This window comes from Dryas octopetala, chromosome 7 (genome assembly GCF_963921425.1).
Source record: "Dryas octopetala chromosome 7, drDryOcto1.1, whole genome shotgun sequence".
In the NCBI taxonomy this organism is placed as follows: domain Eukaryota; kingdom Viridiplantae; phylum Streptophyta; class Magnoliopsida; order Rosales; family Rosaceae; genus Dryas; species Dryas octopetala.
Window position 1 is genome coordinate 20,131,134 of NC_141372.1, and position 12,022 is coordinate 20,143,155.

General features: G+C 36.2%; 1 pseudogene; it reads left to right on the forward strand.

Annotated features, from left to right (window-relative positions):
- Positions 1 to 4,707: 4,707 nt before the first annotated feature.
- On the forward strand, positions 4,708 to 7,953 carry LOC147280389 (uncharacterized; annotated as a pseudogene).
- Positions 7,954 to 12,022: the final 4,069 nt, after the last annotated feature.

The window sequence follows — 12,022 nt, forward strand, 5'->3', positions numbered from 1 at the left end:
TGTATTTTTGTCAAAGTGTGTGCTTTCCATAAGATCTTCCAAATTCATCTAATCAATTTGATGAGAAGGATGATTGGCAATGGGAACTGAGTTCATCACCTGTTTTTTAGAGTGAAGCCAATTATAACCACTCTTGACTGAGTAGATACCATTTTTAACATGATCATTGGATAGGATAGGAATCTCCTGAATTCTACTAAGTATCTTAGGAGTGATGTAGAAATTAAAATGCCTTAAATATATCCCAAGACATAGTATCCCATTGAATTAATTCAACAACATAAGTTGGGAGATTTGAAGCTCCTTGTACAGCTTGGTCACATATTGCTGAATCAGTTCCTGGAATCCAATGATCAGTCAATATATTAACAGAAGAACCATCATCAACCTCCCACCAACCACTTGTTTTTAGAACCTCCCTCCCTTCCAAAATACTACACCAAGCCCAAGAAGCCCTACCCCCTTTAGATGCTTCCCAAAGTCACAATCAGGGAAATAACTACCTTTAAGAATCTGTACCCAAAAAGAATCTGGTTCATGACAGATTCTCCAAGCTTGTTTAGCAAGTAAGGCACTGTTAAACTCAGCAAGATTTCTAAAACCAAGGCCTCATAACTTCTTAGACCTTCCCATCTTATCCTAATTCAACCAATGAATCTTGTTTTCTTCATCTCTCTGACCCCGGCCACCAAAACTTAGCTATCACAGATCTCATCACATAAAGCTTTGGAAACTTTGAAAACTGTCATTGGGTAGGCATGTATAGCACTTGCAACTGACTTTATAAGAATCTCCTTCCCCACCTTAGTTAGAAAAGAGTTCTTCCACTCTTTGATCTTCTTAATAATGGAATCTTTAATGTAAGCCAGAGCTGTCTTTTTTGAATTTTCCTAGGTATTTTCCAGGGTTTCTAACAGCTTCCATCTGCAAAATAGAGCAATCTGTTCAAAATTGTTAATTTTAGACTAAATTTGCATATAATTCAATATAGATTAGATCCATGATCCGATATGTGATTAATAATTCAATCCCAACCAATATTGAATTGGATCACTACAAGAAAAAACGGGTTATATATAGGGGCATTAAAATAGGGGCGGAATAAGGGAAGTGCCTCTAATTGTTTTAAAAATATAAAGGTGTAAATTTGAGAACCACCCCTGTGTTTTTTTTTAAGAAATAAAGTGACGGATTGTTAGTTTCTAGGATTTGTTATATTAGCTATTTTCCTTGTCAAAACCATTGTATTTATTTTTATTTAATCACTCACAAGCTCTAGGCTAGATTAAGGACAAGATCAGTTGTATTGAAGAAGTCAAGAATGAACAAAGACTCAAGGTATACTGCACTTCATTCATTTCAGGAAAATAACAGTTTTTTGTCTATTTGACCAGTCATTCACTGAACATAAAGAACAATTTTCTTCACGTACAGTGGCTGATACAGTGACAGACACTGCAGTGGAGCCATTTCGGGTTTTACTTTTAAAGCCCATTTCATTGAAAGCCCATGTTCTGTTTTTTACTAAACATGCATGTGCATTGCACATGGCTTGGTTCCCCTACTGTATCAATCAGATCTGATTGCATCTTTGCCATTCACGCCACACACCTTCACACATCAGCACTATTCATCATCTTCCCTATTTCTGATTTTTGCAAAATAAAGCAAAATTTATTTTTACAGCTCCTCATTCCTATCCTTAGTAATACTAGGATACCCCTTTAGGACAAAGAGAATATGCCCCTCATTCGTCTCTTGTGGACAGCCATTGATTGGCTTCCACGTGGCTTGGGCAAACATGAAAGTTGCGTGGGTGTGTACGGGTATATGGGCATTCCGTTCAGATCTTTTGGTGCGTGGGTATGAGCATTTCGAGTGTGTATTTTTCGTGTTTCTTGCCTGGGTATTTTTCAGGTTAAGTGCTCATCTTTAATATTTTCAGAAAATGGTCTTTTAATTCTTGAAAAATCAAAAAGATTTTCTGAACTTGTTTTGTTTCATCTAAAATTCTAAATGGGTTTGAGTGTTTAAATCTTCTTATATATTCTTCAAACACATTCATTTTATATTTTTAGTTGACGGATTCAATATCAACCTTTTCATGCCTCTAGCTTGAGAAGGTTGATCTTTTTTTTTTAAGAATTCTACATTGGCATATCATGTTCATGCATTGATGAATCTACTGGGCTTGGTGCGAATTGGTGCCATGGGTTGATGAGCTTGGAGTTGGAGCTGCCTTCTTCATGAATGACCGATTGCCTTGCTTATGGAAGTTGCACAAAGGGGTAAGAAAGCTGCCACTTAGTATAGGACTTAGTGATTGAGCTTGTGTGCTGTGTGCTCCCTTTGTATTGAACTTCTTATTTAGTGGATTGCTTGGTCAGCTGGAAAGACCCCCAGTTTTTACCCTTTGTGGTTTTTCTGGGTGAACATCTTGTGTGCATTTGTCTTCCTTGTTTGTGTCGTTATGCTTACTGACTCACTCAACTTTTAAACACAAATCTGTACTGTAGCTATATGCTTGAAATTGATATATGCCTTATATAACTGTCTAGCTAATCACACACCACTGTAGTTGTGGATAACACTGGGATGCCTACTGTGATGGGTCCTCTGAGTGTATAGGATGTCACTTGATCCTTGGTGTGTTAGATTTGTGTTGTTTACAGAAGTGATTTTTGGTTTTTTAGAAGTCAATCTGGAGTTTCATATTTTCGTTACTGAACCGTCTGAGTTGTGTTTGTTTGACTAGTTCCTGAGTGATCACATAAACCAAAAATTGGGGTCCGATCACTGAAAGTGAAATTAATCAAGTTTATTAAGTGAACAGATCACCTAAATTAAACTTTCACGGACAATAAACGCATCTACTTATATTAGTGGCAGAAGACAAGCGCCCCTAACATTTTAACAAAAGATATAAAGATAGCAACACATATCAATCTGCCTCTATATTTTTTAAATGATTTTAATTATTATTAAGGGCGTTTTGTATTTGCCCCCACTACTAGAAAATTGGATATAGCCATATAGGCCACTGTCCTAACTATATGGGGGCACGCTTGGAGGTAGACCGGTGTGCATTGTTTTCTTAGGCACTGGTGAGATCAAGCACCTAAAGGAGAATTTGGTGTCTTTCTGGTCAGTAATGGAAGCAATTGTCCCTACCGTCGTAGTGTCCAATATATTTTCCACCACTGTATCCGTGCCCAATTAGTTTTGGTGTCAGATTTTTCCTTCCTATCTCTGACTGTGGCTCCACAAATCAAATAAAAAACTCCTAATTGAGCACCTTTTTCGTTTCCAATTAAATTGTCATTTGTTAAATTATACAATTTTAACAAATTAAATTGCACAATTAATTTTAACAATTTAACAAATGAATTTGTCATTTGTAAAATAAATATTATATGTATTATAGGGATTAGTTGAGTTTCTGCCATTGTAGTGTTCAACGACTTTGGGCTCTGCTACGGTGCCGAAAGTATATGAAATGAGCACTCTTCAATGCCCAAACTGTGTTTAGATCAGATCTAAACACCCAATTGCATGTCCAAACGACGTGGTTTTGGCTGATTATGCTTCATTAAATAAGAATAACCAGTTTAATCCTCATCAAATGCGCATCCCTTCTTCTCTCTCACACAACCCCCTTCTGCTCTGTGATATCTGAATGCTCCGATCAACTGTATCGGCAGCGAGAACCAGATCGAGGGGTTCCGACTCTGGTGACGAGCACTTTGCACAGCTCACCCAAAGCCCAAACCGAGCAGCCAAATTTGATTTCTATGTAAGTATTGTATTCCCAATTCATGAGTTAATTACTATTTGTATTTAGTGATTAGCAAAGCAATTTATATTGAAATACATAAAATATTTTTCATCTGCTGACTTTGAAGAATAGGGTATTGATTTTGGCACGATAAATTGATAACAAATTTTGGGATCGCTTTGTTATTTTGTTGATTTAACTAAAATTTGGTATATATGCAGACAACAATTTTTTTATTTTATTTTGGGATTAAATTGATATAATTCTATTATGTACTACTACTAACCTTGTGGAATTTCGAATGCACTCATGTGTTTTGTCTCTAATGCCTATGATTGGTACGTATTTGAGTCTTTGAAGGCTATATCTGAAATCTCCTAATTGCTATGAAAGTGTTGTGCCTTTGTGATTTTCTTAGAGTCCAGGTTATATAAGTGACATCTAAAGTTTTTTAAAGCAGACATTTAAAAATGAAATGTATGTGTGTCAATGCATATGTTGAATTGGGTATTGTTATAGCTTTAAAAGTTAATATTGGTACATTCGATTGCCTTTATTTATTTTTTTTTGCTATTAATATTTTACCCACTTTGGGACTATTGAACTTAATATTATGTTATCATTGAAGGGTAGTTGTGTTGCTCTCTGGTACTATGAATAAAGATTGAGTGTTTCTTAACCGACTAAGTGATGAGTACAAGGTTCGATTGCGTTCTTTCATTAACCATGCCTTAGAAGTCTGTGGATTTGAAGGTACTATTAAGTGCCCACGTAAAGAGTGTTGTAACCGGCATGTATGTATGTTGGGCATGGATCCAGATTACCTTGGAGCACCTTGGACAGAACACGGTGAGTCTTTGACCATAGTTAGCATTGACTAACCAATCACGCCTGATGGTGATTTCCCATTCATGTTGCGTGATGCCTTTACTATGCCTGAGATGTCATTCGATGGTGCCACTTCTAATGCGGATTTTCCTCCTCCTGAGCTTGATCCCATTTCATATGCAGAAAAATTTAATCATTTAGTGTTGAAGATGCTGAGACCAAATTGTACCCAGGTCGTTGCAGGAATAAGCTTTTGTTCTTAGTGCGTCTTTATCAGCTCAAGTGTATGTTTGTGTGGACCGATCTATCTTTCACTACGTTGTTGGATTTGTTAAGAGATTGGTTTCCAAATGGCGTCAACTTACCGTCATCTTTTTATAACACAAAGAAGATCATCACTGATTTGGGTTTGACTTATGAAAAGATAGATGTTTGTCCAAAAGATTGTATGCTATTTTGGAAGGAAAATTCTATAGCTACGTCATGTACTGTGTGCGATGCTAGTCGGTACAAGTCCACTGCAGATGGTAGAGAAAGTAGTGTTAAAAAGGTGCCTTGGAAGGTTTTGCGTTACTTTCCTTTGGTTCCACGACTACAACGCCTCTATATGTCACATCATACAGCCGAGTATATGGTTTAACATGTTGAGGGTAGACCACAAGATGGAGTCCTTAGACACCCGACAGATTCACCTGCGTGGGACAATTTAGATAGCTTGTATCTTGAATTCGCATCAGAGCCGCGTAATGTTCAGTTAGGGTTGGCTAGTGATGGATTCAATCCATTTGGCATGATGAGCCTATCTCACAGTACTTGGCCAGTAGTTATGTCGGTTTATAATCTTCCTTCATGGCTATGCATGAAACAGTCATACATGATGCTTTCATTGCTCATTCCAGGGCCAAAATCTCCAGGCAACGACATAGATGTTTATCTCGCTCCGTTGATTGATGAGTTAGCCAATCTATGGCATAATGAGATACCAACTTATGATGTATTTAAAAAAGAAAAGTTCATTATGCATGCAGCTTGATGTGGACTATTAATAATTTTCCTGCATATGGCATGTTATCTGGTTGCAATTGGAGCATTAAAGGAAAGACGACATGTCCACATAACACCGATTCCATTCATCTTTCTCATAGGCACAAGGAGTGTTATATGGGACATCGTCGGTGGCTTTCAAAACATCACAGGTTTCGTAAGATGACTCATTTCTTTAACAGCGAGGGTGAGGTGCGATTCCCCTCGTTTTATATGACAGATATAAAGTGTCTTAATTCATTGAGCGGTTTGACATTTCATTTTGGAAAAGGAACAAAGGTAAAAAAGACCCGCAATAGATGCAAGGTTAACAATTATGAGGGCCCTTGGAAAAAAAAAAACATTTTTTTCCAATTACCATATTAGAAGGACTTTCTTATTCGTCACAATCTCGATGTCATGCACATTGAGAAAAATGTCATCGATAATATTGTTGGGACCATACTTGGTATGGAAGGAAAAAACAAAGACTCACTTGCGGCTCGAATGGACTTGATGAAACTTAATATCAAGTCCAATCTTTACCCCAAGATTGTAGGATCACGAAAAATCCTACCACCTGCAGCTTTCACATTGTCGACAATTGAGAAGACTTTAATGTGCAATGTACTTGCATCTGTAAAAATACCAGACGGGTTTGGTTCTAATGTAGCAAGATTTGTTTGAGTGGGGGAATAAAGCTAGTTGGTTTGAAAAGTTATGACTGTCATATTATTATGCAGTATTTGCTACCTCTCGCCATTTGTCGTGCGGTCCCATTGAGAAATTTTTTTCGTGTGTTGCTTGAGATAAGTTCATTTTTTCGAAATTTGTGCACGAAAGTTGGAAGTCACAATCACTTTCAATCATTGTCAAAAAAAAATAATTGTTGCACTTTTTCAATTAGAAGAAATAATGCCCCTGGCATTTTTTGACGTCATGGTGCATTTGATGATTCACCTAGCTAATGAAGCTTTGATTGCGGACCCGTGCATTATAGATGGATGTATCCAATCGAGCGGTAAAATCAGAAATTGTGACTTTGAATCCATTCTTCTTTTTTTCCCTTTTAGTACTTAAATATTATTGTTGTCCTATGTTTTGATTCACACTCCTATTGTTAATTACCTTACTGACATATTTAATTGTGCAGGTATTTGCATACCCTTAAAAAATATGTTCAGAATAAAATCACGGTATGAGGCAAGTATCGCAGAAGGGTATATTATAGAAGAATGTTTGTCATTTTATGACATGTATTTTGGTGATCACACGATCACTTGTCAAAATAGACCTGGACGAAATTCTGATGCAGTTGGGGTGGGGACGAGGCCAGGCATACCGTTATTTTCACAACTAGGTCGTGCTCTAGGTACAGCTGAAAAATTCCTGCTTGAACATGCCGAGTGGGAGCGAGCACACCGATATGTCCTTTTTAATTGTGCAGAGGTTAAACCGTACATAAGGTAAGCTTGTTCCATTACATGTATTATGTATATTAATCTTGGTGAATAGGTGATGAGTGAGAGTGTGAGTGAGAGAGAGATGAGTATCCAATAATGCAATTACCTTACTAAAATTATATCATTTATATTAACATGTGGAAGTATTGCTTAACAGACAATACGTTGAAAGGGAAAAAGTGCATCGCCGTCGGGGCGTACGTGTCAAGGAATCTCAACGCTTAGCACATTTGTCATTTCCAGAATGGTTTAGCAATCATGTAAACACTATTTTATTATGCGATTTTTCTGTTTAATTTTTTTATTTCATTTTGATTGGATTTGATTTGCAAATTAGTGAGAGATGTTTAATTTCTTCTAAGCTTATGGCTATACAAGGTTGTTTGCAAATTAATCATAAATTGACTAAAATTTTGGACAGGTTGATGAACAAATTCGGCTAGGTCATGTGGAACTTCAATAGATGGATGTATTTAGACGAAAAACATAAACCTAACCACGAGTCCAACAAACAATAAAAAATTTGTTTCCATTCTCAGCTCCTTTAAACTAATCCTCAAACGGCGCCGTCTAAAAACCAAACCTCACTAGTTAAACAACACCCTATAAGATAAACTTTCGTTAACTCCAAAGTAGCCTTATTCAGTGAACTGATAACTCTAGATCTCACACGACTCTCTAGAGACGTGGATGATTTGGTGTTTGAATCCGGCAAGGATTCGCGTCCTGAGGCACTCGATGGAGGTAAGAAAGATCCCTACCTGATTTGGTAGGTAATTGAGTTACATCTGGATTTTATGAAAGATTTAAGTTTGATTAAATGAGGGTGTTTAATGAACAGAAAGTGTTCGAATACATGATTGAGCACATAGTATTAGCCAAAGAATTACATTCGTATTCACAAACAATGGTGGAAAACGATTATGGGCTTACTAATTTTTCAATGGAAATTTGGCCTTACATCTGCTACTTTATAGGACATGTATCAGTGCCCAAATGTTATTATCAATTACTGACATATGGGTTCAGGTTGAGGTTATAGGAATTGACATATGTTTACTTAAATAGTTGAGGGATCTAATGGGTAGTTGTCGGTGGTAGCCTCTTTGGTTGTTTGGGAAAAATAAATGGGTGTCTTCGAGTTGTTGCTGCAATTATAGTGTGTGGTAAAACTGTATTATCTGTAAAAGTTATTATCTTTATGTTATCTTTAATATGGTTTCTATGTCTGTAGTGGAGCAATTGTTTACATTTGAAAATCGGCACACAGAAACAACTCACAGTGCACAGTTGTTCACACATGCACAAAATATTTTTAACCTGCCCACATTTGTGCACGAGTAGCCAATTTTTGTTTTTTGAAGGTTGTTCACGGGTTCCATAGTAACCCTAGTGTCCATATAAGGAAGAACTAATGAGTGAAGCTGCAGCCAATGAGTAAAATTTTGGTTTCAAGGAAATTTTCGATAGAAATTTCGACGGAAATTTTCGCGGAAATTTGGATTAAAACTTGGATTTCGACAAAATTAGACAAAAACAACGGAAATTGCTATCAAAATACGGAAATTTTGAATGAAACTTGACCATATGTTTATTTAACATATATATTATCTATTGTATTGATAAAAAACATTGAACAAACCAAATTATATAATAGGTTTCATATGATATAAGATGAATATAATGCGCACTTGAGGCAAATACTGTGAAATAAAATTAGTGTAATGAATAAATGAAATTAATATATTTTTTATACCCTATAATCTATACACTAACCCTAATACTAAACCATATATACTCTATATATCTAATACTCTTTATACTCTATAATATATGCACTAAATCCTATATACTCTATATTCTTTAGAATATGAAGCATATGAGATAAGATATTAGAGTTTAGGTCCTTTAGGGTATTTTTAATTATTTTTTATATAGAAATGTATTAGGGTTTAGGGTTTAAAAATAACTAAACCAAACCCCAAAAGAGTCAAACCAAACCCCAAAGGAAACTCCAAACCTTTTTTTTTTTTTTCATTTTCAATTGCCCAAAGGCCCCAAATCCCGATCAACCCTAAAGCCTTTTTTTTTTCCTCTCTTTTTTCTTATCTTTTTTTTTTCTTTCCTTCCTTTTGTTTTTTTTTTTCCTTCCTTTTCTCTTTTTTTTTTTTCTTTCCTTTCTTTTCCTTATAACCTTGAACATCATATATTAATATAACAATCCAAGTTTTCCTTCTTTCCTTCGTGTTCGTCACCCAGACAAGCTTACTGCAATTCTGTAAATTTTCCTCTTTTTTTTTTTTTTTTCCCTCTTTCCTTCCTTTTCCTCCTTGCCCGTGACTCTCTCTTTTCCTCTTCCTCTTCACAGCCTTCTCTCTCACACCTCTCTATCTTCTTCCCCACCCAGCACCACCCCCCGACACACCCCCCCACCCAGCCTTTCTCCCCTTAAACACTGTAAATGACACTGCCAAATTCATCGAAATTTCGCTGAAACAATTATGAAAATAAGTTGGGTATTTGATAAAATCTCGGTGACCCAAAAAAAAGAAATTTCATTCCTTGGCTGCAGCCAAATAATTCATTTAATATATCATTTTTGCATGCATTAAATTATATAATTATATATTGTATTATAGCAACACAAATATTGAATGCACCTAATACCCTACTTATCAATTGATATTTACTTACACAAATTCATCACCACATTGGTTGTTCCAGATGAGTATAGGGTATGTGCCTAATACTGGCCGCTTGTTCACGTCACTGGCTGATGATAATAAAACAAAACCACCGAATATGGTGGGCCGAATGTAGGATGACGACTGGCTCATTAGTCCATCCTACCACCACAACAACGACATTGTGCCAAATGCTCTAATAGGTGGTAGTAATGAGAATGTTACCTAACATCACGACAAAGGGAACATGGATGAGTTTACTGACCGAGTAATCGATGATGATTTGCATGGCGAGACAAGTGATTGCACTTCACTTACAAAAAAACGCAAGAAGACAAAAAGAGGTACAAATAAACGTAACTTTGGGCTTCATCGACCTGAGAAGGTAGTATTTAATGATAGGGGACAAGCAGTTTCACCTGATAAAACAGTGGCAAGGTACCACTCATGGATTGCGATTCTTGCAAAGTGTCCAACTAGTTTTCGCATAAATGCCAAGAGCTTCAAGACATTTTATGAAGGAGACCAAGTGACCTAGGCTTGGAGGAATTAAACGTAATAGGATGTCTAATTTATATGTTATGAGAACATGTATGACATAAATTAGTGCTATATTCTCTTAGTGTTGCATATTCCATGGCTATGTAGGCAGCAATAGATTGGTCTGATCCTAAGACACTGGAATTGCAAGACAATATCAAAGGTGTGGTGAAGGACAAATTGAATGACAGTTGGAAGGCATGGAAGTCTAAACTGAAGAAGAAATGGTATGATCCATATGTTCTAATGGATGAAAGGTTTACATGTGATGATAATCGCGTGAACAAGCACCAATGACGTAAGTTAGTGGCATGGTGGGACGAGGATGGCAAGGTACTTACAATTCAGTGGTTTGCAATCTAGTAAATTAATTGAGTTATATTATATTTCAATGTATTCTAATGCTAATCTTAAGGTACCACTTGTTCGAATAATCTAGAAACACTCAACTACCAACAAGGATAACCGAAAACGGTTGAAGTTGTGCCACACAAGAGGAACCACAACCTTTCGTCAAAAGAGATTTCAATGGGTGTGTTAATTGGCTGCTTTGTTTTGAATGAAATAGGTTTAGGATTTTCAAACATGCATATCTGCTACATTAAAAAAAAACAAGTATTTTTGCTTTTAGTTCAAATAATTACTTCTTTGTATGTAGGTCTTGTTTATTTTTCATTATTCTAAAGTACTGCTTTTGTATGTAAGGTATTTTATACATTAATTAGTAATAATATGTGCATGACTTTGGCTAGAGCCACTATGACTGCAACATCAATATTGGACATGACAACATACATTTAAAACAAAATCTTATCAAATATTATTGAATATGTCTTCAATCAAATGCACTGTCCCTTTTTTGTACTATATGACTAGTCTTTTATTTCACATCTTCATTTGTCCAAAAGATGTTAGACTGTTCATATAGCACAAAATATTAATATTAGACTGTCCAAAAGATGTTAGACTGGTCATATAGACTCGTGGATTTGTACAAATGCTCAACTATATATTACTGTTTGCATTCTGCTTTCAAAATAAATGAAGCTTTGGCATTATGAATAACATTATAACTATGTATAGTATTATTCCATACAAATATGTAGATATCCTGACAAGTACATCTAATTTGGCCGTCACAAACACATGATGGGCTTAAACCAGACCGATTGACCATGTTCCAAATAGTGTACACCAAACATGGGGAGAATGATCCTGTTCCGTTTAACGAAGAAGCTGAAAAAACAATTGTAAGTGTAGACTAGCTTCAGTGTGGTTGATAGATGTCTAATGGCTTTGCACTTTGTTAATAAGCTCTGCTGGTATTGCATTAATCATATGGAAAAGCAAGATTTGATATGCAACATATAAATTATAATGCAGGAGGAATTTAAGAATAATGAGAAACTAGTGCGGGATTCTAGTAGAGAAGTGACAATTGAAGTTCGTGATTTGATATTTGTGAGCATGTTTGGACCTGAGCGGCGCAACACTGTTCGAGGTTATGGTGTTGGTGTGACATGGGATGATGTTCCAGGGATAGTAACTGAGAAACATGGTGTATCTCGTCGCATGGAAGCATTGCATCACGAGCTTGAAACACAACGGGCAGCAAATGAGCAAGTACGGACATAAATGGCTTTAATTAGGAATGAGGCAGCTGAGAGAGAGGAAAATTACCATAAAAAGTTTGATGACCTTGAGGGACG